This window comes from Synchiropus splendidus, chromosome 3, assembly GCF_027744825.2.
Source record: "Synchiropus splendidus isolate RoL2022-P1 chromosome 3, RoL_Sspl_1.0, whole genome shotgun sequence".
NCBI lineage: Eukaryota > Metazoa > Chordata > Actinopteri > Syngnathiformes > Callionymidae > Synchiropus > Synchiropus splendidus.
In genome coordinates this window covers 6,885,974-6,910,676 of record NC_071336.1, presented here as the reverse complement: position 1 = coordinate 6,910,676, position 24,703 = coordinate 6,885,974, and the positions used below count along the sequence as shown (strand labels likewise).

At 40.1% G+C, this 24,703-nt stretch overlaps 1 protein-coding gene across 1 annotated transcript in view; it reads right to left on the bottom strand.

Annotated features, from left to right (window-relative positions):
- rbpjb (recombination signal binding protein for immunoglobulin kappa J region b) overlaps positions 1-24,703 on the bottom strand; it is a 44,406-nt gene that overhangs the window by 18,584 nt on the left and 1,119 nt on the right. The window lies entirely within an intron of this gene.

The window sequence follows — 24,703 nt, the reverse complement described above, 5'->3', positions numbered from 1 at the left end:
CTAATGGATTCCAGACGACTCGGTACTCCAGCCCCCCGCGCACACACCTTTATAACTCACCCCTTCTACACACAGGCCATGATGGAAGAGGGTGAGATTAAATGCAAGGCTGAGAAGAAAAGGATGGCACTTCAATAAAACACAGAGCAATGGAGAGCACAGATTTACAGGAAGATAAGAAAGACTGCAAGGTTATAAGACAGAAGGGATAAACTCGAGCGCATGTGTGTGGCAACATATACATTGCCTTGTTTAGTGATGCAGTGAGCAAACACGGATCTCTGGTAAGAAGTGATTAAGTTGCAAGTTCTGGGAAAAACCACCACCTGACCTTCCAAACAGTTCCAGGCACTCCCTCCACTGTAAAGCATGCACACAGTCGATACACCCAACCAGACTACTGATGAAGTACACATACTTCCAGAATGTAAATGTAATAACACAGATGCACCCAGAGGAAAATTGATGCACCCAGTGGAAAACTAAGGCCCAATGTTGAAAACTAAATAATCTTAAATGCTTAGCCACGTATTGATTTTTTTTAAATAATTGTGTTATTCTAACGTTTAAAAAAAGCAGAATTTGTTATCAAATATAGACAGGTTACAAAGCAGAGCTCATTCAGCCTCAACTCTCCAGCTGATTGAAAATATTAATTTGAAATCATCAGCTACTCTTTCTTTATAATGAGCAACTAACGATTGTTATAAATAACAGACGTGCTGCAGACAGTTGAGTAGCACACGCTCAACTGAGAAGGCAGCTTTTCTTTTTGCTGTATAGGGGCATTATATGTTCCGTTATTGAATATTCAGCTTGCTGCATAAATCAATGTCATTTATAATCTCCTAATTGAGGAGCGAACTTTGGCTGACTGGCAAACTGGCTACATTTCACATTTCTTTCAAAATTTTGATTTATTTAATAAATTGACAACTATTATTATTACTAATAATAATAAGTTATAGAGATAGGTGTTTATAGAGATAGTTTTTTTAGGGCAAAAGCTGAGTAGTCACACCACCACCAAATGAATTTAAAAAAAAAAGGGAAAAAGCTTTATGAGAAACACAATATCAAATATCCTCAGTCAACTCTTCCATTTCTAGAACACCATTACATCAGGTGTAAAATAGTAGCTGAAAGGAAGGGAATTTGGTAATGACAGCCATGTGTTTTCTCCTAAACTGTTAAGGATTTCCAGAATCAATCCCTGAAAATCTTTCTATGACGTTATGCTGCAAAATATGCAGTGACTGACAGTTTTAAATTTGTGGTCTGAGCACAAGAGCAGCCAGAGGGTGACCAACCCTATTTTTCTGGTAGCTTATTAAAATCGAACACCCCCAGCCAGCGGTCGACACCTCTGAAACTCCACACCAAACCTCCCCCAGGCCTCGTTCAGAAACCACTCCAGGAACACAGTGAGCCTCCCTCCAAAATAAAGTCTAATCTGCACCAGAGATGGAGGTCAGAAGGCAATGTTCAGGCCACCAAATTCCATTTCAATTAAATTCCAAGGCTACTGCAATTGAAACCTCACAGTAGTGCATTAGAACACATTGTAGTTAAACATATGAAACTATAAAAAGCTACCAGCTGCCATAATTGACGACTCCATCACCCGTCCACAACAAGTCATATGACACTTGAACCAAAGGTAACAGAGCAATCACTTATGAATAGACTGTCGACCACATGTTTTCCCATGATAACCCACAAATACATGTTAGCACATGTCAACACAACCAGCAGTGGGACTGAGAGAGTGTGAACATCTTCCCAGATGTGTCTGACAGGTGTGACTGACAGTCAGAGCGCCAGTGTCTACGAAAACACACACATCCTGAAGGCTTAGTATATACGCAAAATACACACAAGCACTTCCTCCTCAGACTGGTAACACTTCAAGTGCAAACACACATTCTCTGTTTTGTTTCTTTGTTTGTTTGGTTGCTAACTCAAGTTTAATCACTACATCTCATAATTACTTGGCGTTGTGTCCACATGGTTATAGTGTTGTAACAAATGAGAAAAGGATTCATTTTTCAAATCAGGCTGTTTCCATGGAGCCATAATATATAAAAAATATATTGCATTATATATTAGGGCTGTCAAAATTAAATCAATCAGCAGTCACTTCATGTCTTTTGTTTTTTACTTGTGATAACATGCACGTATTTGACCATCTGCATTTTAAATGACCCCCCTTCTGCCCTGTTTATCAACCGTATCAATGTATCAACCGAGCAGTTGTGACTTTATCAGAGATGAAAATAAGACAGTCTCTTGATAGACAGGTCTGTTTTAAGGTCATGCCATACGCTTCTTTTGACAAGGCTGAAGTGATTTGTGGTTACTGTCATCCAGTCATTTGCACTGGGAGGAATGAAATCCAACAATGCAATGAAAAAATATTTTGCTTGGTAAGTTCATGTGTTTTTGTACATTGGCCAGCAAGACTTTTTGTATTTTCTGGTGACACGTGGTACCACTAGAAAATACAACAAATGTGAAACACACAATCAACTCACAGTTTTGGTCAATATGTAGTTGAGATAATCATTCATTCAGGAAGTCAGTCAAAAAGTAAATGTATTTCCTGCAAAGTTTCAAAATAAAGCACTGTTCAAAGACTTTGTGTTTAACTTTGAAACATCAATAATAGATCATGGTGCATATGTGCCATATCCTTGGCCCGCATTCAATGCCAATGAGAGTTGTGGTCTTCAGATCAACACAAATGAAGTTAGTGCGGTCAGCGTTGGTGTACAAAAAAATACGATTTTTTTTTCTTGAGTATGGTGCTCAAGTTGCCCTCCAGAGCTTCCAAAGATATGCCAGCCACTCCGCCCTTTTCCTTCATAGAGTGACAGTGACAAGACGGTTAGTGCTAACAATTAGTTACCCCACCCAAGCTCTACTTCCGTCAGCAAGTAGGAATGGGGGACTGTTCACACCACCAGTTGAATGCCCTCTGCTTTCCGATAATGTTTTCAGCGTCAGAACCACAAAAGAGCTCGTGCTGGTGCAGTGTTCTGACTCACAACAGTAGTGATACTTGCCTGTTGGAGACAATCCCAAAACAAATACAATATAATGAAAAATTTGTGAATTGATTTTTTTAGACCATATTGCACAGGCCTAATTCAGAGTGAACACTTAAGATTCAGTAGTACTAAAGTATTCCCTCTAAATCATCAGTATTGCATCCCTTTTTGGAGGATTAATTTAAAAGGTATTGTTGATTTTGTTAACCAAATTATGCATGAATTTGAACTTCGGGGAAATCAACAATTGTAATCAATAGACTATTACAACTGTCATGAATCAATGTTAAACCCCGCTGGAAAGCCGCAGGACAGCCAAGTTACATACTAAAGCTAGATCAGAAACACGTCGAGATCTCACACCACAAGAGCTCACACCTCTCCTTGTGCAGTTTGCAACACACTGTTCAAGAGCCTTGCAAATCACCAACAGCTGACAGCACATGTGCCAGAACAATGTGGAATATATGAACATATACCAGGTTCATGGCAAGGTCGCTGATTCATTTCGGGGAATAAAAGTCAACACTTGCTCACCAGATATTTGGCTCAGATGCAGCAGTTGCGATAGTGAAAAATAAGAGGAACAAATGAGTCAATTTGAAGGTGAAGCTGACAGATTGCAGGAGTTATCTGAAGAACAAACGACTCAAAGGCTGCAGAAGGATGCACATCTGCTTTGAAAATCACCTCTCACCTCAGCTTTAACAAAAACAACTTGAAATCAATCATCAGGTTGGCATCCACACATTAGACTTTCATATATCCATAGCTATGACATGCACATGTCATACTGCACATCTTAATGGTAGAGGTTCAGACATGTTTAAGACTGCTTGTCAATTTTTTTAGACCGTTTATAATCGATGACACTTTTTGTGTCATGGATGTATGATACTGTATATGACGCCAGAATAACTTCACTTACAGACACGCTGACTTCAACAGCACACAAATGTGGCTAACTGATAGCAGTAATAAACTACATCATTTAATTGAGTACATTAACTCATTTTGACCTTCAATTGAGATCAGATATCTAAAAAAATCTGAATTACATTGGGCAGGAAAGTTAAGTTTGGAACTCACCTTCTGGGAAGTCAGTCGTGAAGATACTCTTGTTTTCAATTAATGTCCTCATGGCAAGGTGATTTTAGATCACATTTAGTTGAGGTCATATTTGATTGAACATCTTGAACATTAGCATTTAGAAATTTTAATACATTTATCAAGGAAACCGTGTGGACTGTCCATTTGTTTGGCCTATTTGACAGAACAACATAGCATCTATCTTAGTTTATTTTTACTCCTAATCACCAAAAACAACGCACAGCAACATCATGCACAAGTTCCCCGCATCAGAAAACCTTAGGACCACTCGATCATAAAACAAACACCAATCCAGAGACTGAGAGTCAACTAATGTTGTTATCTAAAAGGTTTCCTGTATTACATATAAGTTTAAAACTACAATGTTGAACCAAAGTCTTCAAAGCAAAAAAAAAGGAAAATAAATAAGAAATATCATGTTAAAAAAAATAGCCTCGACATCTGTCCTTGGAAATTCCAAAATGTACAGTACAAACTAAGAAATTCTTGAAAATTCAAGGTTGCCAAGTATCCTAAACTTATATTTTGTTGCATAACCATGGTTTCTGATAACTGCTTTGCATATGTGGTGCATGGAGTCTACCAACTTGTGCCAATGGTCAACAGGTATTGCAGCCCAGGTCAATTGTACTACGTTCCACAACTCCTCTGCATTTATCGGTTTTGCCTTATGAACAGCATATTTTATGTCAGCCCACAAATTGTCTGTGGGATTAAGTTCCAGGGATTGTACTGCCATTAGGTGAATGCTGTTTGTCTTGAAGCAGGATTTCACTCTCTTGCTGGTGTGGTTGGGGTCATTGTCTCGTTGAAACATCCACCTCAAAGGTAATTTCTCTTCAGCATATGGCAACAAGACTTCTTCCACTATCCTGATGTACTCGAACTGATCCATGATCCCTGGTATGCAGTAAATACGACCAACAACTTACGTACAAAAAAAAACAACCCCATATCATGATAGTTGCACCACCATGCTTAACTGTCTTCACTGTGTACTGTGGCTTGAATTCTGCGAATGCAGGACGTCTGACAAACCGTATGTGACCCGTAGACGCAAAAACAACAATCTTACTTTCATCAGTCCACAAAATATTTGGCCATTTCTTCGCAGGCCAGTCAATGTGTTCTTCGGCAAATTGTGACCGATTCAGCACGTCTTTTCTTTGACAATGGCACAATGCAAGGACTTCTTATTGGTATTGATCCTCCTGGAGCTGGTCAATGGCTGAGCATTTGCCAGTTTGGATATTCTCCGATCCATTCGAGAAGTTGTTGGTTTTGGCTGGCCTTTTAAAGCGTTTGATCATTTTAGCAGAACATGGAGGTTTTGTCCTCTTTTATCCATTTCTTGATTAAAAATGGTCTTCATCTGACCAGTGTCATAAACGACCCGTTTTACTCGGTTTTTCAGGACAAATACACAGCCAGCATATTGATCCTTAAATAAGGACCACCAGTTAACACCTTTTTTTTCCACAGGATCAACACCCTCCCTAATTGAACTCACCACTGCGATATTTTTATCATTCTGTTTCACAGAATCAGCAGCATGCACGGCAGGCCTGTTGGGTCTGTTGGCTTTTTAGACCTCTACTATACCCTCCAGAAACTTACTGGCAGCGTAGAGGTTGAACTTTGCTGCTGTTGTTGACAGACTGCTATTAATTTGAACATAACTGTATGCAAGTCCAACGCAGTAAGTGTGCCGTGTGTTTATCAAATTTATTGTGAGATAATGAGATCTCATTGCTGTGATTGTTTGACGATATATTGTGCACAGCAAGTATCAACCATCCTTAACGCACACATATGAAAGGCTGGATGAAGTTTTGCGTAGGGATTGTTCGATGAAAAGCAAAAGACTGAAGATAATCCAAAAAAGCCACATACATTTTAAAGTAATATACTAATAATTCCAGTTAATGTGCAAATAAACATTTCTTCCAAAAAGCATGTAATGTAATTTGGTAACAAAAATCTGAAATCAGAAATTATAAGTGTGTGTGTGTGTGTGTGTGGAATTGCCATACAGACTTGAAATGAACATATTCATGCTGTTTTAAACATGTGGTTGCTGATTCATATTATCAACACAACACACTGTATCTGACTAAACATGGATTTCACTGACACACCCTCCAGGTCAGTGTTCACACATACAGAGAAGGGGAAGAGCAGGGGTGGGATGAGGGATTAGGTCTATAAAAAGGTGTCTGGTTTCCCTGCCGCAGGGATGATAGTTGATATCACAACTCCTTAGAGTGGCTGTTCACCTCATTATCAAGGCCCCCCAGTTGCCACAGGCTTGTTCAAATATATCAGGTTTTTTTTTTTTTTGAAAGCATAAGACCTCTACAGTAACAATCCCATTCTACGGATCATTAATCCATATATTGATGATAGATGATTGTGACAAAAATGTAATCTGAGGTTGGTTATGTCAGATCCAATCATATACCATAGATAGATTACTAATATCAGCTCCACCGTATGATCATAAATTCCAGTACATACAAACAAAAATAATTTAAAAGGTGATGATGTGGTTGTTTTTTTAATTCAGTAAAACATTAGTCATGTTGAAGAGAGCAATGAACATTTTAGCGTGCAATGGTAGAGAATGTTCCCAGACGGCCAAACAAAAGTTAGCTGGTCCCATTATTATAACGGCTGGACACTGGTGAAATGGTTGCTGATTCTCACTGTGAGGGAGCAGCAACACTCTGGCCAACACTTGATAGTGGACTTGGCAAGGTGTTTGGTTTAACCACATCCAAGTAAGCTGGGGTTGATCCATTTGCTACTAGAGAAGAATGGTCAAACCTTGCCAAGTATGAGCACAGACACTAGAGGTATACTGGTATGGAAACATTTCAATTTGATCAGACATTTCTGATCCCGTCGAAGGGCTGCAACTAACCACTATTAAATAGTCCACTTGTCACCAACTATCTCAATGAATAGTTGACTAGGAGGCAAATGATGTATACGGGTTAGCGAGCACAACAACATGTGTGACAGTAGTGGTAAATATGAGTTTTGATTTCTGCAAATTTGTTGTTTAAAAAAAAAAACAGAAGAAAAACAATGTTCCAAATTTCCTGACAATTTTACCACTACTTGACTGTAAAGGTAGTGATAAAAAAAAACAATACATACTGACCCATATACTGGCCGATTTCAGCATGATCGGTGAATGCTGATTCACTGTAAAATACCCACATCACTTTGTTTTGAAAACAGCTGAATTGTCAAATCACAAAAATATGGTGGTCCCCGCTGTTTCTTTGTAAACTTCTGCCCAAAATCCAGTTATCTTTGATCCTATTAACAGCCAAATGAAAGGTAACACCTTGCGCACGTTTATCATCATGACTCTCTGTGTTTAAAAGATAGACATTAAAGATTTCAAATGCCTTGTTAAAAATTGCATGAACGCAAGGTTTGGGCTAAGTCTGCAGATAGAACTCTTGCAGAGGAACTGACCTACAGCTACCAATGACAACGGGGTGAGGTAAAAAGATGGTGTTGCAATAAATGGAAGTAAACAAGTCTCACCAAGCAGGTAATTTAAGGGGAAAAAAATAAAGAAATTCAAGCCCTTCGGCCAAATGAACTTGGCAGCCAATTCCTAAATACTTGAATATTGATATCAAAGCCCTGACACACAAATGTTGCAACATAATCCAAAGACATTTGCTGACTCAGAGAAACTTCCTGACTGTACAAAGCTGTGTGAAGCTACATTGTTTAAGTTTGTTTGCAAGCACACATGCACCTTGAAAGCACTTACTCTTTGATGGTAAAAAAGCAAGCAAAAGGGCAGCCAAGTGTGGGCACTCGACTATGATCCTAATTCAACCGTGAACAACTGTTTAAAAAGGAGGGTGGATGCTGACGGAAATTAATGGAGGATGGACAGTGGTCACAAAGTCTCCAAGACAGCAAATAAGACAATAGAGAGTTGTGGCTCATGGTAGAGTGTCACTCGGTGCTTGGCACATCGGCCTAGCACGAGCTGCGGTATGTGCCAGCACGGACTGCAGCCGGGGGTGAATCTGACCTGCTCGAAAGAAGCAATGAGCAGAAACACAGTGGTTCTTTTGCAAAGTCAACAACCTGTATGATTAACGCCTAAAATGTCCATACTGGATTTTGATTCCCAGAGACATTCACACCATTACAATGCCACCCATGCCCAAGTCACCAACGCACTGGTACAGGCTTTTAGCTAGGGGGGCAAGCTGGCTTCCTGAGAACACCCAAAACTGCTAAACATGAAAAAAGACGCCCTCTAGCACTGAGAACAAGACGCCCAAGTTTTCTCAGCAGGACGCCCTAAATGTCCGCTCATTAGTGCCTGCATAATACCCTACTCATAGTTCTATCACACTGGTTAGATTTTTAATCTGAGGACTGGCGTTTGTTTGGCACAAAGCTCGCTCCCCCTGCTCCTCCCGCTCCTCCCGATGATGGTGCGCTGCATCACAGCCTACTGCCACTGAAATTACTGGGCAATTTGTGTGTGTGAATGGTTTCTGGGCTGGATAAGCACAGGAAGCCCTGTATAAGTAACTGCCATTTCGCATTTTAGCAAATACATAGTGATTTATGGATAAACTAAAATTGAAGCTCAAACAAAACTAAAACCTTTATCGTATGGTGAAGCCTCAAATAGAGTCCCTCATCAACATTAAGCTCAGCTAATGTAAACACCTTCACTACCCGCACTCAAGAACTTGTAGGTACTCAGTACATTACATTAGCTACAGTCATTAACTGGCAAACAGTTTATGTTGCTTAAAAATTGCTACCAAATGAAGGTCAAATAGGACAGGAAATAATCTGTAATTCCACCAATAATGTACACTTCGTACAAGGTTGCACAAATTATTACAATATAACAGCAGTGATGAGATGGTAAGAGAATGCTTTCCCGACTGTGGGTGGGTAATTTGACAGACATACTGACTTAACATTGCACTCTTATGACAAAAAGATTGTAAGGGATTAGACAAGATTCACCATTGACATAAAAAAAAAATAATGTTGCACGTGGCAATAAATGCATACAGAGACTATTTGACAGAAAAGTAAAGAGACTGCAGAAGAGTTGGCTGCCCTCTCGGCCAACTGACTGCAGATGGCAGGGGCCTGGATGCTGCCCTGAGAAGCCCCAGCAGGGGCAGATTCAGAAGAAAGGACAGCATGCGCATGGTCGGGGTGGAAGACACCAGCCTGCAAGTGCAGTCACATGCACACACATGCACACAAGTCCCAGACTCCATCTGTCTTTGACATAGGAGAGCTTAATGACAGACACAGAAAAGCCAAAGAGAAGGCATCACCCCTCCCTCTTCTCCTTCAATTTCCTACCCCATTTCACTGCCTCTTGACCGCACGTCTGACATCAATGTCCCATATGGACATCTAAGGACAAGTGAATCAAAATTTGTTATGGCGGCCTGGCACATCAACAGCATGGCATCTAGATGCACTTGCACCAAACATATATGAACTAGAAGAATTCTGGCTGAGCGTACACTTACAAGCAATATCGCCTTTCTTTTTTTGACTTGCTTTTTAATCAGATTCTTTGTTGATCCCCTCCACACATTAGAACGATTGGAAGTCAATTTACACAAAGCAAGAGTTGAATTTGTTGAATTTTAAAACAACGGAACACAGCCAATCATTATAACAATATAACAACAACATTACAAATGTGATAACAGGTACTGAGATGAACTCAGTACCTGTTTGAGATGCAGTTGTTTTACTAAACTGACCCTGATTAATTTAAAAACTACATATTTTCATAATAATTATTTCCCTCATTACAAGCTTAATTGTTCATCTTCTTTTAAATAGTTATACAAGATAAGCATACAGTTGTATCACCTATGTATCCGTTTTCTAAACATTTATTCATTCAAACAAAATATTTACGAAGGCATCCTTCGTGATGAAATAAATCGCATTCAGCAAGCACAGTTTACCGTGCACCGCTCCCCAGCGCAGCTCGCTGTGCAGCAGTGGGGAGTGGGAGGAGTGCAAGGAGCGAGAATAGTGCCAAAATACTCCTCTGATTAAAAAGCTACGAGATAGTCTTGTAAACGGTTGTTTGTTTCTCAATAACAGCGCGCTTCCATGCCGTGAGTGTGGCAACTGAGTTTATGTCGGTTATGATTATATTATGGCAGCCAAGCTATGGCTGCGAGAGGGTTGAGAATTGGCTAATTTCTATCATATGCGGCGAAATTACCGGAAACACCCTTTTCATGGAAACCAGTGTGATGACACTATGGGTAAGACTTGATACAGGCACTGATTATTGGACATTTAGAATGCTGAGAAAAACTGGGCATTATCTGTTTTCCACTTGTTTAGATGGTTGCATTTCATTTTGACACGCTTGAGAGTTCATCTTCAAAAAGAGATCTTGGTTCTCTCATTTAAGCCGTGGCAGTACGTCACACTTGTTTATAAGTTGCAAAAACCCTGCGATGGGTGGTAAATGGCACAAAAGAAACTGATGAAGGCAGAGAAGTTTCAGTGGGTATGGTTTCAGTCAAAAACATGAGTGGACTTGTTACCTTTCGCACAGAGACAGGTAACAGAGGGAAACTGTGAAGCACTTCATTATCTCACCTCAGGCAGGTCGTAAAGACAGGAATTATCCTGACCCTAAATTCAGCATGTTTTTTGAGGCATGTAACATTTTCACTTTCAACTTTAGACTGGACTCCAGTGACTTGAGGATACTAGTGTAAAACTGAACATTACAGATTGCATGTTATCCCGGCTGTTTCCTTTAGACAGGGCCATGACTGACTTCTGTAATATTAACCCACTAGATTTGGGCTAGAGCAAATCCGGTACACTTTTGGATGGATACCAGGGACGCCTTGGAAATGTCCAAATATTCTAAATTGGCACAAACAGACACACAACCGCACACTGACACAAGTTCCCAAATTGAATTATGCTCATGGTTATTATGCTCATTCCAAACTAAGGCGAGGAGGAAATTCAGTTTCACTGTCCCCTCGAATACCTTCACTGGTCCAGCCTCCAAACAAATTCATGTAATTTCCAAACTCAGCCAAATAGTGCAAAAAAGCCACTCTTTGCTTTGGTGGCAGAGAGTCCCATAATCAAACACATGCAGCACCAGCCTGAATGATAATTCTCACATCAAATCGACAAAGTGATGTAATAGAATGTGTTTTTGAAATACAAAAATGCGGTGAAATTAGCTCTGCAAGATCGCTGATGAAATTCTAGTATGCCACTCCACCATTCTCGGAGAGTCTCTGACAGTCCACCACTTCAGCTATGACAGTACCTATTCCCCCGGCTCATACTCTTTGTGACCATTGCTTCCTTCAAGTGCCACTGTTCGACTGACACGTAGGTACACATAAAAGTCAACTTTCCACGTCTGCACTCCACTGGCACATGCAGATCATCAGCCATAATCATCAGGTGGTTCTCAAGTGCTAAGATGTGATTTCACATTCCAAACATTTTAGTTGTTTTTTATGAGAAGCTTCACTCTTTCGACAATAAAGCTTCTGTAGTTTAGCGCTCTTTCTACTGTCACTCCAGGCTTTGGTAAAGTGTGTACAATGAAACAAGAAGCACTTTGTTAATTCACCACATTCAAAGGCTGTGTGTGAGCGATTGTTCTTATGCACTCATGTATTTCCAAATCATCATAGGTTTTCGAACATCTCCAAGAAAGAGCTGATCACTGCTGTTGTGACTCAGAACGATGCCCTTGGCATATGAAGGACGACTGCATTTGACACTGAACTACTGTGAAGTCTATAATTTCTGTCTCTGTGAAATGGTGCCTGTCCTTAGACAGCTGGCGCACATTCATTCTAATGCATCTGTGCAACACTCATGTCTAGTATTCACCAAATAACAAAACTGTACTGAAGTACTGTAATGCGGCGTTTGTCCATTCCACCGCCACCGCAGCTATTAGAGGCTTTTTCCATTCATCCTGGGCTTTTATAAAACATTTATATCTGATACATTGACTGTGAGCCGAGTAAAGGTATAGAATGATGCATTCGATTTTTCAAAGCTTGTCGGACACCTCCATGCACTGATAAGTCTGGTAACATTCCTCCTCTTAATAACCCGGTACATTAAAATCCCTGGCAAAACAAACAATCGAGAACATACAGCAAAAAGTTCAGAATTTAAAACAACTACTGATGCGATCCCAAAATGATGAAGGATGAATGTGACTGACCATAGCAAACCATCACTGCAACTTACAGGGATTGGCGTTTAAACTAACAGAAACAGGCTGAAGGGAGAGGGTACAGGAGACGTGAACCCTGAGTGAACCAGCTATCCCCCATTTCACCCTCCTCTGAGTGGATGACTCACTGCTGGAACAAGAAGCAACCCAGAGAGGGAGGAGCGTGAGGAGAAATATTGACCGTGTCAACACAACGACACTAGTGACCAGAGTCTGTCACTGATGGAGCATTACTGTCTGTAATAAGTGATATGGTAACCCCTCTGGATATTGTAAAGACTGAAGAGCAGGTCTTTGGCTAATGTGCATCAAATCCCTCCTTGGAACAAGTCACAGGAACCACAAGTGGAGTTCTATCATGTATTTAACACTGCATCATCCATTCAAGAGTTTAAAAAACACTTGAAATCAATTTGTGGAATTCTGCAGAAGGTTCACATCTCGACTTAGATATTCTGATGATATAAAACGTAATTGCTGCTTTATCTTTGATATTTAAGACATATACAAATGTGACGCAATAGTCTAAGAGTGGAGGGAAATACAATTAGCCATTTCTTTTAAATTCAGATTCTTAACAATTGTGTGGCAAGACTAGACATGTCTTTAGTTTCTCAAACAAGTAAACAAGCACATTCATTCCCATTGAAGTATAACTTTCTTCATTCATAAGAGACAGAAACAGACAGGACATAACCAATACAGATTGTTGACACAAGAAAGGAATGATGTGCTAAGAACTTCATTGAATTCAAGCAGCCCGATTCTAGAGCAATGGATGCTTTACAGTATTTGCAACACTGTGGTGGCCTTGTGGTGAGGATAACAGTATGTCTAAAAACTTTAATTACAGAGATAAATAGAGCTGAATTATACTGGGTAAGAACTACTGGCTTGCGAGCACCTGCAGTGTGTAATTTTTATTGTTTATGCAATTTCAACTACTTGCTGCGTCCAAGAGCCAACTTTTCTGACTCATAGAATTTCTTTTACAAGTAATGACACGTTAGCTATTCGAACTACATGGAGAGAAAAGGCAAGGGCACTGATGTTATGGAGCAAGAAATGGCTATTAGGCAGTTATTATTTATTATGGACATTCTTATTGATTTCACATGAAAATTAATTTGCAGCACAAATTCGAAGTACATCTTCTTTACATTGCACCTCAACTGTTCAGTGTTTTGCACGTCAGAAGGATATCATGTCGAGGTTTGGACCAATAATGCCATAGCTTCCTAAGTAACAGCTTTGACTTTGAGTGCCTCTACAAAATGAACTTAGCACTTAGACAGTCAAACATTGTGTTATGTTCGTTTTTAACACATTTTTCCCCAATTCTTCTTAGCAATGATGAGATTTCTGAGCAGTGGTAGACATTCATAAGAGGTCACATGCTTCACTTTGTAAACTCACCAACATTTGAGCTGTAGTCTTCAACAGGACTGTCTAAACAATACAGCGCCTGTCCACGTACAGGCCAGAGCATTTTAACAGCAAGGCATGACTAAAGCATTGCCTGTGGTAACAGAGTGATATGTTCAAAAGCCAAGTACACAAGTGTTACAATCAAAGCTTTAATTGTAACCAATATGTTCCAAATGTGCAGAGTCATCCATCAGCTCAGAAAAGCTAACCACCATCCAGCCCTGCCCCAACCACAAAACCAGCCTACAGGACTGAGAGCACTGCAAGCACGAGCAAAGTAGAACTTAGTCTCAAAGAGAGATACATACATAGCACAGATGCAGCTAAAGAGAATCCTTCACAGACCAAATGTAGGAGCATTTAATTTACCTCCACCATGATCAGATTTTATATATGTGTATATATATATATATATATATATATATATATAAAAAGAAAAGAGCATTTGCATAATGCCTCACTGGCTCCAGTTGGATAGCACCCACCATGCCCACGAACATCACCTTGTCACAGTCAGCTCGTCAGTTTGAATAAACAAGCTCTGTAACAAGAGTTCCCCAACTGGGATCGAGAACAGACCTTAAATTTGAATAAATAAAAATGATGGCTAATACACTTGTAATAAAGTATTGATATTTTCCGTCAGTGCACCAATTGTTTATTGCAATAGAGGGTGCAACAATATATAGCAATATCAATTGTTTTCCCCACCCCTAATATACAACATACATACATAAATACAAACACAGCAAGCTTCCATGAGAACTTGAATTGCATTTTTTCACTTCTGCTCTAAAAAGACAGCAGTAGAAAACATCAAACTGAGGCCACAAGTGCATAATGATCAACCACAACATGAACAGTTTGAGCAGAAGAAAATAGCATTGTTCCTCTGACCACAATCTGTGAACCATTCCACAAAACGACACACTTGTCCATTACTTCATTGTGATTCTGAGCAACAGCCAAAACCCCTGGATATCTCAGTGGCCGCAGGAATGTTACCAGGCGGATTCCTCACTCGAGCTCCTCATGCACCCTTAGTCAAACACCTTCACAATGCCAAGCAACATTGAGTGACATCAGCACCCAAACCTGGTTTCTTTTTCAGGGCTTTATCAGGACTGACTTATTGTCATTTTGCCACTCTACCATGCCTTCATGTGTTAGACAGACGACACTGGCGTGTGACTGTTGTGGAGAGTATGGTGGACTATGGTTCACGATCGTAGTTTTAAACCTTATTTTAATAGAGTCTGTCAAACACATGTGGCTTCTACCAGAAACATTGAATTTCTCGTCTCTGCACCTAGTTAACTATTATATTTAATCATGAACAAATAATGATGTTGGAGATAAAGCCAGCCAACAGGGTAATGAGCTGCTGACTCTGCTGTCACCGCTGAAGTGGAGGATTGTGTGTGTATATATATATATATATGGTGCATCCCTACTTCTGACACTCCTCAATACCAGCAAATCATTGCGTCACCTTCTCCCCATACATCTCGACCAGTCTGGTGATGACTGGGCAGGATAGGTTCAACACGAGTAAAATATCATCTGGACAGTAAGACCCAAGTTTCACGATGCTGTTTTATTTATTTATTTATTTTTCTTATTTGACCACTTCTCTCAACAAGTAAGATTGCCTTTCATCTGACAACCTGATGCCTGTGTCATCATGTTGATGCTTCAGAGTAAAATGTGATTCAGAGTGAAATTACCCCACCCACTTTGCATTTCATCGATGGACTTCCAGTTTGAACGACCCGCTCTACACAGGATTGACACTCTACATACTGTATATTTAGCGCTGCTCTGCAGCACACCACATCTGGGAAAGTGCAGCACACAGAAAATGGTGTCATTGGTTAGAACTGACGCGATGAGTGGTGGGTCCGCCCCTAAAAATGATTGGAAAATGAATTTTTTTATGTTCCCTTTTACTCCAGTGTGTGATTTGAAGATATCAGAAAGTTGCTTTTGATTGACAATTTTATTTGTCAAAGAATGAACAGAGTGCCAGCATCTATTCCAGTCTCATTTGATTTAGCATGACGCAATGAATTGACAGCCACAAACAAATAAAACAACCGTTCTTTATTTTCGTTCTCGATTATTATCACTTTATTGCCTGGCCTAAATTGCAGGGTGAATATGGACCATGTCCTCTGACAAGCCTGAGGGTGATTGACACCATCCACACACTCTGCCTGTGATACCCCTTGTGGTTGACCAAGAGGAAGTGGACACCGCAAACTAACCTGCAGACAACAAGCTCACATTCATAAGATGACTTGTAAGGTTTGATGACGTCCCTGCAATGTAGGGCTTGGCGATGTAGCATAAAAACAAACAAACAAACAAACCAAAAAACCAAATAGCCCAATATGGGATCGATGACAGAGACAAAAATATCATGATGTTATTTTACAAACGCTATTTTGGCGATAAAGATAGTTATAACAATAAATATATTTTTGTTCCATTACATATGTTGGACACACTACAACTCGTCTCTCGACACTGTTTTACCATGAAACTTATTTGTGGAGTTCATTTAAAAAAGAAATAATTCACACAATTCTCTCTCCTAAAATGTTTATTTCATGTTAGCAGATTTCTTACTGACCGAATGACCAAATACTTTGACCAAACCAGAATTCGTTGGCGGTCTCTAACCGATGCTGGGTTGTTGCATTAGCGCTGCCTTTGAGAGTGTGTCCGTGATCAGTGAACCATATCCGGGGAAGCAGATAATACCGCCAATATTTTTGACACTGTTTCGCCAAGATGCAGCAGGAGTCCCTGCATGTGTTGATATTAACAAAGGCAAATAAATGCATCAAAAAGCCTATTAAGGAACACACAATCTAAAACAAGCGACGATCCACATACTGTCACACACACATGCTGGCGCTGCATCTGTTGGCACTGAAACTCACACCAAGACAATGTGCTTATCTATTAATACGTGATTAGCCACAATTAATTTTAGTACTCAGGACTCAATTTTAGACTTGACGCCTGCACAACTCTCTTGTAGGAGTGCAAATGGTCGCATGCTTCTTTCATCCAGAGCGATATTTATTTGAAAATGGAATGAAAACTTTCACAGCCTGATTATATGAAAGCAGTCCACCAATCAAACATTCACTTGACTCTTGGTCATATTCCAGCACACCACGCAGAAGAAAGTGCAATTTTCTTCTCACGATGGGTCTCTTTGTTTGAACCCAATAATTTGCTTTTATTTATTTTTTAACCAAAATAGTGTTGAATTTCCGCAGACATGTAAAGATGCTGCTAACAGTCTCAAGGTTACAACAACACTTCTTTCAGGAAGGACACTGCTGACAGGCATGCAGCTCGCCGCTCCCTTATCTTGTTAAGCAACAGTGGCGGTTGCTTACAGCCATTAGAGGTGGGGTCAACAGGGGCTTTCCCAGACATTGGAGATCCTGTACAAATCTGTAACTTCGATTTACTGGACTGTATTATGTATTCCGAGCAAGATGCAGACAAATAGGACTTTTTTCCCACACTAAAATGAGCAATAGGTAGAGCTGCACAATTGCATCTAAATTGCAAATGATGCCGGCACTGCAGAGGACGGCATCAGCACTAAACGGTGGATAATACTAACAACCCACAATCGGTGTAAACAAAGGGTCAAGCACTCTCATTAAGACACAAACGTGTGGGCAGGTACTTTGACACAGTGAGCTTCTCTGAGTGCAATTTTCCACAAACACACGTCCCTCTTACTCACATAGACAGTTTATCAGCCACATGATCTCAAATTCAGCGATAATATGCACAAGCCTAGCACTGCAGTTGACGGATACATATCCGGTTCGAATGAGGGATGTACTCAAAGTACTCACTCATGACAGCGCAAAATGCCTACTACAGTGCTACCTCACAATTTGCTGCATTTTACAGGGCTGTCAATTCGCAAGCAAACAAGGGTGGTCACAAGCTCTCATGCCACCCTTTTTTATGGAATAAATACTATGACGTGTGCCGCAATGACGGACCTCAACTCTGCTTCAAATCAGCAGCTCTCCTCATTTTTCTCATTTATGACAGAGCTCCATGTGGCACTGAGGACCGTTCAGACTGGTAATCAGCCTGTCAAAAGAGACATGAATCTGGGAAAATGTCACATTTACTGGAAAGGATGCAGCATTAACATTACGACATGGAGTGCAGCTCTGCGCAGTGTGAAACCCGACACCAGAGGACAGGCGTGCTAGAGTTCATGATCGCCGGTCCCCATGAGATTGCTGACGCGCCATCCTTGATCAGCTGATTTATGATTAGCTCCAGCTGCAAGAGAAATGGCTCAGATACTTTTCATGTCTAATTCAAGAAAATGCTCAATAATGACATTTGTTGTTACAGAGATATAGATTTTAGCTGATGATCCGCGCTTCCCTGCACAAACCCGGGGCCACATTAAGGTGCTGCTACTTCTGCGGATTTTCAACTATAGCGTATGGTCCCAGAACGATCATGTTTTCTACATAAAGCAACCGGAATAGACAGCAGAGACGAAAACTGCTGACCAACGCAGGCCACCACTATGCTGTCATAACTGCAATCACTAGATCAAGTGAAGGAACGGGGCGGGGAAAGGTGAACACTAGGCCGGCGGAAACTGAAAGACTGAATGTGACCCACATCCAGCCCTAGCATTTATTTTTCAGTCCACTTGTTGGCCTCTTTAAAACACAATAAACCAAAACTAAGTGTTTCTATGAAACATGATGCCAGATCTGATGTTAAAACCACAGTGGCCTATTCTATCCTCTTGAAGACAGACTTTAGGAGGAAATGGAGGTCATTTCTTTTTCATTTTAAGCTAATACCAAGATCTGCAAAAGGAAACGTCTTTTCAAAATATTGTTAAGAAGAACTGATCGCAATTTAACTTAGCAATTCAGGAAATTTAACTCAACACAAACCACATAACGCTTAGATTTTTCTAATGGCATAATGCATAATAATAATAATGCATAAATAGATGCATTTCAGCCTTCACCAAATGGTTAACATGCTATGGCAACAAATGGTAATGTGTATGTGTAGTGAACTAAAATTAAGGCAACATATTGCCTTCTTCGCCGAACAGACCTCTAAAATTTGGTTTATAGATTACATATAATACAAGGATATTAATGCAAAACTGCCCATCCATACAACCAGTAAGAAAACAGTCACTTAGCAGTAGCACCTCCCCCAATTCATTCCCCTCTAGACATGCAATGACAACGACTGACATAACAACATACTGTAAAAAAAACTATGAGGAAAAAATGACTTAATAAACAACAAAATAAACACCTGAGTCAAATAACAATCGTTAACAGAGATGAACTCAGTAGCTGTTGCCCCAATAACACTTTCAGATGCATGGGGTCTCCTGGGCAGTTGTTACTTGACCCTGTTACTGTTATTCATTTTAAAAAACCTATTTTTATAATGATTCTTTCCATTACAACAAGCCATCGTGTCTCCAGCTTCGTTCATCTTCTTTCGTAGACTTATGCAAGATAAACATACATTTGTATCAGCTGTGAATCTGTGATGGTTTTCTAAACGTCCACCAATTTAAACATACATTCATTAAAAAATATATTATAAAAGCCATGCCACTTGATTAAATAAATAGAACCACGTGAATCTCGCAGTGGCACACATGCTTTGGTGCTTCCCCTCTGACTTTTGTGCCTCTTAACAGCTTTCTATCCCGGACCACCGTCAGACACCACACACTTTGAAGATTTCAATTGCTCTGGTTGGACATGGAGCAGCTTCGGAAGCCACATGATACTGAAGGTGACACACCAATCTGGTCAATGATAATGTCAATGTTGAATCAGAATCGATCCACTTCAAGAGTTCAAAGGTTTAATAATCCAATAACATGCGTCGACACAAAAGGATAAGATTACGGTAATCCATGTCAATTTACTAATATGACGCGTTTGTCACCATTTCCACTCACCTCTGACACATTCTTAATTAAATCTGACTTTGACGACACGTCAACATGCACACATGCAGGCCAGCAGGTGGCACACTGCATTGACACATCTCTCGCAGATGTGCCTTATTCCTCATCTATTACTCTGTGAATAGCGTCATCTAGCATGCACACTTGTTATACTCGTAACCTGGTTTCATACATTTCAGTGACACTTCACTGACAGCAAACGTGCACGGTTGTCGTCATCTCAGCCCGTGACTCAGCAGGGTAGCCAATCAAATGCATGGGCCTTCAGACAGGGGCACACGGTATATACAGGCTTTCCAGTCACACACGTTCAGTGTGTGATTCACATTTTAACCGCTGTATGGGCTCACATGCAAGATGCTGGATTTCTTTTTAGGACCAACCTCCGTCAAGTGACACCGCAATATACACAATCGAAGGTACAGTGAGTAAAATAGCCAGCTATTTGAAGTCAAGTATTATAACTGGTGGGCATTCAAGTTGAAATTTATCGATTTTTTTTCTCCCCTTTCTGTTAAAGTCGCTCGTGATTGGTCAAAGTGTTGTATACGCTGAGTCAATTGGGGCAGGAAGGTTCACTTCCTTGCAGAGAGAAAGAAATATGAGTGACAGATCATTGCAGTACAGGTTTCAGACAGTGCGCACTGGTCAGGTGATGAAATTGAAAAAGGATAACAGTGTAACAGTGTGGGAAAGAAATTCCTTGTTCCTGATTCACATAGACAGGTAGCACAAGCACCTGAATTCAACACAAACTGCAACATTAGCAGGCCACGGTGGCCAAATTCAAAGTCTCAAAATAGATATCCAGAGCCCTTGGGTAATGAAACTTCAGCATCAAGATCATCTCTGAACAGCGGCAACAGATGTAACTTTATATTACTGTAAATATTATCAGCACATTTCCAGCAAATCTTTTGTTAGCCGACACAAAGCTATAAAAACCTCAGAATACTCAGGCCTGTTACCTGGGTCTCACTCACTGTCTCACAAATACACAATTTAACACCCAAATAAAACTGACGGAACACAGTTTGCAACATTGCAAACACAACACACGACATTGCAGGTTTACCCCCTCATCCCCACGCCAAACAAATCCATGGAATATTAACACCCTTCTTGTTATCCAATCCATCACTGCTCTTTATCGGTCAATGCGGGTGGACACCAGTGTGCGTTTCGCAGCTTGTTGTGTGTCTGTGTGGTGGTGGGGGGCGAGTGCGCATGTCTTTCAACTCTTGCATGAGCCTTTGCCACCATAAAGGTCAGTGCATCGACATCTGCTGCTCTCTGAACCACTCTTTTCATGTAGGGGGAACTGGGAAGGAGAGGACTAAAGGGGAAATGATGCCTCCACACATACACATACAAATATGGCGCATTTAAGTCCCACTATCATACAAACGCAAGCACTTACTTCATCAACATTGGCACCGTCTGCCTCACAGCACAAACAGCACACACTTACAAACAAACACGGGAAAACATGGTGTGCATCTGAAAGAAACGCTCAGCAGTATCATTACACCAACAAGGAGACACTTGGCTTTTGGCCTGAAAGACTCCATCAGTTCTTTTTTTTGGCAGAAGAATGGCGAAGGGGGTGAGCTAAATGGAATCCCGTCCCCCAGGGGCACTGCAAATGCAAAGGCAGAGCAGTGTTGAAATAAGTGATTCATGATTTTATCATCATATGTGAACAGAGCTGCTCTTTCATAACTCACAATCACATTCTGTGCTATCGAGCCGGAAGATTATGAAAGGCTAGCTGACTTTCACTCACCTACATTAAAAACACAAATGCACAAGAAAATGTGCACCATGCAGATTTGTATGGCTGAGGCCAGCATCAGTATTAGTAAACAAGACACACACAAAAAAATCACAAGCAAGAATAGGGCAGAGCATGTGTCGCAACAGTTTTCAAACAAACTTTGTGCATTCGACATGAAGACAACGCAGGGATAAGTCAATGTTAAGCCAGTATTTCACTGGTCTGTGAAGTAAAGTCTAACGTCAAGGACTTCGAAACTTCCATGGGCTAAATAAACATGGAGTCATCGTCAAACGTTTTGACTGTTTTTTCACTCCAAGAAGCAAACAATGTACTTGATCCAATCGGTATTTATTCAAATGAAAATGTAACATTGTATCAATGATATTAATAAAGCAACAAAATGGTCACTCATCAATGCAGGTCTCACTAAAATATATTCAGGTCATCCCCACAATCATAACTGCACTTGATACACTTTAGAATACAAACACGACATAATTGTATTTGATGTAGGGATATAGCAGTGCACAGGGATGTGGGGCAATGGTGAGCACTTGCACGTCAATTTAATATGTTTGATCATGTGAAATTTCATCTTTTAAAAAACAGATCATTATTCTGAAGGCATGGTGGCTCTCATTTAAGCAGTGACGGTGCGGCACGACCATTTAAATGTAGCAGAAACCTTGAAATTACTTGACTTGTCGCTCTGCTCTTCTGAATGAACTTTGTTGTATTAATCCTACAAATCAAAGTTAAAGCGCAGGAGACTTAAATGAAGGCATTTGTTTCACAAACTTTCAGCAGGTTGTACGTGACTCTTGATGGGGTAGGGAGTTTGACAACAAAATGTTTGTACTGTTCACAGCTGAAATGTCAGCACGAGAGAAATGTTTGGATAATTTTGTTACTAATGTATAATTTGAAGCATGAAAACTACTCAATGTGATTGGTAATGAGATAGTCAGCCATAAGTGTAGTGGTGCTAATAACTGGCATAATAGTTCTTTCAATGTTTCGGTTTTCAGCCTCAGTTACCTCCGTTTTGCTTTACGTTTCTGCCAAGAATTATTACTGCATTTAGACAACGGCAAAACTTTACTTTATTTTCCAAGAGTATACCCAACCACATACAAAAAAATAAAACAATTGTCGCAAACAAACTATTGTTTTGTGTTACACTTATGGCTCACAATTTTTTTTTCGATTAGCCGACTAATAGTGATTAAATAGCAGCTTATGCCACCCAGATGCAGCTGCTCTTATATAACAATCATTAGCTCCGAGTTTGAAATGTAAAGATTATGTGCCAACTAAATATAAAGAATGAAGATGATGATTTGTTCAACATTCAAAGAAGTTTGCTTCCGTACCAGCAAATATACTCAATCAATGCACAATAAAGTGAATACAAAATATCAATAAAAAAAATCCATCCAACTTTCAATGAGGAATAGTAAACTGAGCCACATTCAGAATTATCTCCCTCTCATTTTAGCACTTTTCTTTCGCACATTTCTTTTCATTAACCATCATCGGTATCATTTTATTTTGGTGTTGTGGAGTTCCCTGACATACATTTATCATCCATAACAGTAATCAATCTTATCTTTGAATAGTTGAGTAGTTAATTTTACATCACATTTATTTGGTAATGTATTTACTTCTAGGCCAACTATTAAACTACAAACCATGACCTCCTAGTGTAAATAAAGGCCTGAAATTAAATGGCATGTTAGCGGTAGCTCTGTCAGCTTGCTGTTCAAACAACACTTCATTCGGCCCGCGCAGGAGAGGGTGTTGGGTCACCTGTGAGTAACACTACCAGAGCGCCGACACATGAAAACAAACAATAATGGTACTGCATTACTGTAATCCGCAGCCAAAATCATCAATAGTTTTTTTAATTTAATTGCTTAGCGTTGTGTGTGAGGAATATGCACAAAGAAAGTAGTAAGAGTAGATCAAACATAATTGACAGACACTGATAACTAACATCACATGTGCGTCAAGGACTGAGAGGCTGACAAGACTGCGGACAGTGCATCTGCAGTTCAGGGAGAAAAATTAAACTTTGGAAAAAATTAAATAAGATAACCAAATCAGTCAGACATCATCACACATTCCACCAAGAAAAGTTGGACATTTTTCAGATATATGCTCTTCTCTCTCAAACTCTAAAAGTACCAGACGAAATGCTGCTGAGAGTGTTTAAGTTAGTTGATAGTTGGCCACCCATGACCATGGAAAGTAGCCAGTAGAGAGTCTGAGGGTTTCCGGGTTGAGAGTAGACATATTGACATGTCACCAATGAAAACACTGCTGAGCTCACAGCAACACCTTATGTCACTTTAATTTTCTGTTAACCCCCTTTTGCCCAAAATCACTTACTGGCTTCCCAGTGCAACAGAAAAGAAATATTCAGCCAGAAACACATAACTAGAGATATCATGTGGACAGGTGGCTCGCCACCCAGCCCTGACCCTGTTGCCCTCTTTGTAGCTCACTCCCTCCTCCTCCTCCTCCCCCCTCCAGTCTCTCAACCGAAATCAGTTCAGGTCTACTGAAAAAACCCAAATGAACATGCACAGCAAACACTACCCCCCACCACCACCACCCCTACACTCAACCAAGCCAGCAAATGTCTGTCACCCACTAAGCTGTCTGTGAGGATTATTGCCTCAAGTGAGCAGAAATGGGTTTGTCTCTAGATAATGAAATGGTGCATAAATGTACATTTACACCACACACTTTAAAAAAAAAACATGGACTGTAAAATCCAGTCATCAATTTTAACATGAATTTGACCAGCTATCATACACTGTAATAAAACTTGTGAGGGAGACATTTAAATCTTAATAAATACAATTCCATGCTTCTCCAATGGATAACACAAGCGTAACACAAATGCAAATAAATTATTTCATCTAATCATGATACAAATGACTGCCCATGCTAACCTGGTTAAAATGGGCCATTATTGAATATTAATACCATAATAATAATAACTGTCTTAACTTGGCTCA